Source organism: Eumetopias jubatus, unplaced genomic scaffold (assembly GCF_037043125.1).
Source record: "Eumetopias jubatus isolate StellerSeaLion01/CBP00866 unplaced genomic scaffold, mEumJub1_p1.0 scaffold_12, whole genome shotgun sequence".
NCBI lineage: Eukaryota > Metazoa > Chordata > Mammalia > Carnivora > Otariidae > Eumetopias > Eumetopias jubatus.
Window position 1 is genome coordinate 101902828 of NW_028274818.1, and position 4826 is coordinate 101907653.

A 4826-nucleotide genomic window follows, 5' to 3' on the forward strand; every position below is an offset into this window, starting at 1 on the left:
CAATGTCTGGGAACTCAGCTAGGAAGACTTAAAGGCTAGGGGTGCTTGATGGTAGGGGGCTGGAATCATCTAGATGCATCTTCGCCCACACAGCTAGTGGCTGATGCTGGTGTCAGCTGGGACCTCTGCTGAACTGTGGGCTGGAAAAGTTACACATTTCTTCTGCCTATTGTCTCTCCATATTGGTTAGTTTGGGCACCCTCAGAATAGGGCAGCTTGGTTGAAAGAGCAAGCACTCCCAGAGAAAAAGGTGGATGTGCATGGCATTTTGATGATCTAGCCTGGGAAGTACCGCAGAGTCGCGTCTGTCCTACCACATTTGGTCAAGGCAATCTCAAAGACCTGCACAGGTTCTAGGGGAAGAGACACACTGCCACCATCACGTGACGGAAGCAGCAGTAAGATTATATTGTAAGAAGAGCAAGCGGAATGGGAGATATTACTGTGGTCACCCTCAGAAAATACACTCTGCCCCAGGCTGTCATGATAGCACAGGATGGGGGGCGCAACTTAGCCCAGGAGGCCCATCAGCAAAGGCCTCTGTGAGGAAGTCTTGTCTCAGGTGGAGGGGATCGGGGGCTAGGAGGAGCCTGGGGAAGAGATTCAGGCGGAGGTGGGTGAAAGGCTGCAGTCCAAAGAGAGGCTGGTGTGTGGGAATGCTGGGTTTCCGTGTATTGAAAGCAGAGGCAAGGGAAAAGTGCGGCAGGGGGGAGATACGCAGGGAAGATTCTGTGTGCTCCGGGTTCTGCCCTCCGTGCTGGACCCCTAAGAATAGCAGCAGCCTCCAGGCAGTGGTGTCCTAGGAAAAGAGAAGCTGGAGAGGACAGGAGCCCACTGGTGACAGTAGGGGAAAAGGTGCATGGTTTAGCTGCCACCCTACCCCAGAGGTCCCAGTAGGGAAGATGAAACTGAATCTGGCCAAGTGTTACCCAAAGTACGGACGTCTGGAGAAAATAGCTCTGCCTCTAACAGATGCCAGAGGCAGCTGGAAATAGACGCTGCACCGTGTATCAGCACCACAGTGGAGGCGGGGAGGTCCAGCACGTTTGCAGTAACTCAAGTTGCCATCACTCAGGCACCTGCTACCCTGTATTCCTTGCCCTTGTCCTCAATTCAGTTCAATGACTCAGTGGGATTCTTTCTCAATTTATACTTGGCATTGAATGTGTGTCCAGCTGCTGGTCTTGTCTCAAGAGTCAGCTCCAAGAGGTTTATCTTTAAAATGGATACTCTGTATCACTGTGCAGGTATCAATACATTATATCAGGTCAAATTATAATTATCTGTATGCAAATGACAAGAGAGAAAACCAGAATCATAACCGTGTAAACTAGGTTAGAGCCTGGCTTGTGTGCTTCTCTAAACATACAATTTCGATCCACCTACAGACCTATGACACAGATTACGTGGACACTAAACTACTTGCCACACTGATCTATGCTTCTGCATGAAATGCCTTTACTCACCTGGGGAGAACCTACTTATCGCCTAAGATTCAGCCTGTCACCACCTCTGTGAACCCTTCCTCGGCCCCAAACATATGGCCACGCCCACCCTGCGGTCCCCATTCTATCTTGTACAGACTAATTTCATTGCATTTATTTATTGTGTGCATTCACGTATATATTACTCCCCACTCAAGTCTCTGGGCTCTTTGAAGACCTGGATTATATCTTATTTTTTCATGTTTGGATGCACAACACAGCCAGCACTCAAATAAATGTTGGCAGATCACTGCATGGGTGAAAATTTCATCTTCCAACTAAAGCTAACAAGAATATGACTCCCCTACTCCGGTGGGAGATCACAGACAGTGTGGATTGTCTTTTACTTGAAGCGGAGCCCATGCAAAAATAGAAGGGCCTAACAGCCACCAAACACCATGTAAGGGTGCTGATTTGGTACCAGCTGCTGTTCTAAGTGCTTGCCCTGTGTTAGTCCGCCTAGTCCTCCTGCTAGGCCGGCTACTGCAAGTCCACTACGGGGTGACAAGGCTGAGGCTGCTCACCTGGAGAACAGGGCCCACATGGACAGATGAAATGAAGAAAGAGATGTGGGGAGGTCCCATGAACCAGAGAACAGAGGCAGAGGGGCTAGAGAGTGGAGTTCTGCGTGCTGTATACTGGGTTGAGGTTTTCACTGCCTGCTGCAGGATGGGACCCTGAGACCTAACTCAGACCCAATATGAGCAGGATGGTTCATCACACAGAAGCAAGTGTATCATTGCTAAAATGAGTAGCAACACACTCAAACTTCTCAATAAAACAATTAAAAATGCCGGATGTTGTTTCTGGTTCCACAGAAGACAGAGTAAGTACATCCATCACATTCCTCTTGCTAATTACAACCAAAACTCCTGCTCAGAGTACATGAGGCAACTATCAAAAGGACTCTTGAAAGGTAGAGAAAAGAAGGCAAACTGGCTAGGGACCTGAGAGAAGCCCCAGTGGTTAAGTTCCCCAGGTGGTCTGTTTGTTTTGCCTTCTATTTATCTTGGCGTGGGTGACAGAGCAATCTACGATGAGAAAATGCCAACAGGCCAACTACCCGACCACCCCATATGGAAAAGCCCCAAGAAAAGCCCACTCTCTCCAGCCAAATAACCACGAAGAGGGTAGTTCTGCAGGATGGTGCCATTTTGACTTTAGCCAACCTACTCCAGGCAAACACCAGGAAAAAACCCATGCTGTTCCCCTCCCCATCAGGTACTGCAGAGACTGTGGGACAAAGCCCTATTGACCAATGCCCACTCTGCCCCGACAAAGCAGTGGTGGCACCTCTCCCCTCCCCACCAAGCACTGAAGAGACTGGGGAGGAGCCCTACTATCCACAACCTGCACTAATTAAATAATACTAAAAAGGTGGCACACCAAATAGAGTGTGAGGATTTAGAAAAAAGGATTCTTTTTTTGTTTTTCATTAGGGCCCAAACCCATGACCCTGAGACCAAGACCTGAGCTGACATCAAGAGCTGGATGCCTAACTGACTGAGCCACCAAGGCGCCCTGCAGGAAAAGGGATTCTTTAAATATGGGTACGAAGTACTGGACGTGCCTCCCCAAGCAGCCCATGTGTGAAACCAATCAGCATCAACAGAGCAAAAGCTTTGAGAACTGAACTACAATGTGGAAAATTCTCAGGGTTCAAATTGGCCTCTGAGTAGCACACAAGTGGGGCAGGCCAAGATAGCTCTGCAGAGGTTTCAAAGACTAAATTTATCTTCAAACCAGAGCCTACAAATATGGACCAGAAGATGCATTCTGAATATAAACATATTGACTGCTAAAATAGAAGATTTACATAGGAACTACGGCCTCAAAACATAATATTCAAAATGTCCAGGATAAAACAAAAAGAAAAAAAAATTACTCCTCATACTAAAAACCAGGAAAAACAACTCAAATGAGAAAAGACAATCAACAGATGCCAACATTGAGGTGACAAGATGTTGGAATTACTGAATAAGGATTTTAGAGCAGCTATCACAAAAATAATTATAAACACTCTTGAAAGATACTGGAAAACAGAAAGCCTCATCAAAGAAAAAGATATAAAGACCCACATGGAAATTTCAGAATGAAAAATTACAGTAAGTGGAAAACTCACAGGATGTGCTTAATAACAAAATGAAGATTTAAAAGAGGAAAGAATCCGTGAACCTGAAGATATATCAGTAGAAATTATCCAATCTGAACAACAGAGACAAAACAGAAAAAAAAGAACAAGTGCCTACAGGACAATAACAAGAGATCTTACTCCTTTTACTGGAGTCCAAGGAGAGGAAAAAGATTGCAGTGCACAAAAAATACTTGAGGAAATAATGGCTGGAAATATCCCAAATTTGGCAAAGGACATAAACCTACCAATTCAAGAATCTGAGCAAACCCTAAAAGGATAAATCCAAATAATTAAAACCCAAACACATCATAATCAAATGTCTGAAAATTAAAGACAAAGAAAAAATCTTGAAAGCGGCTGGAGGGAAAATACAGGGCAAGAACAATTCAAAGGACTAAAAATTTCTCATCAGAAACCACGAGAGAAAGTGGCAAACATTTTTAAATGCATTTTAAATGCAAGAAAATAACTGACAATGCATAATTCTATATCCAGTGAATGAAGGTGGAATAAACACATTATGAGATGAAGGAAAATGAAATGATCTGCCACTGTCAGAACTTCTCTAAAAGAAGTGATTGGTGGTGGTGGTGTGTGGGGGGGTGCCTGGCTGGCTCCGGCCATGGAGCGTGCAACTCTTGATCTCGGGGCTGTGAGTTTGAGCCCCATGTTAGGTGTACAGATTACTAAAAAAAACAAAATCTTAAAACAAAAACAAAAAAGAAGTAATCAAGGAAAAGTTCTTCAAGTGAAAAGGAAATAAACAAACTTGAAACATCAGGAATAAAGAAAAAAGCATTTTTAGTGTAAATATCTAGGTGAAGATAATCTCTTGAATTTTTAAAGTTATGTTTGATGGATGAAAGCAAAATTATGACATCATCTCAGGTTCTCAATGCATGTAGAGGTAATATTTAAGACTACAATCTCATAAAGAAAAGAAAAGGGACGTAAAGGTGGTAAAGTGTCTATGTTCCACGTGAACTGCTAAAAGGTTGATACTAGTAAATTATCATAAGTATGTATAATATAACCTCAATAGCAACCACTAAAAATCTATAAAATGAGAGCTACATTAAAAGTCTAGAAATATTAAGGTGGCATACTAAAAAATGTTCAAGTATCCCATAACAGGGCAAGAAAAGGGAAAGAGAGGTACAAAAAACCCAGGGGGAACAAAGAGAAAACAAGTAAAATTGCAGACTTAA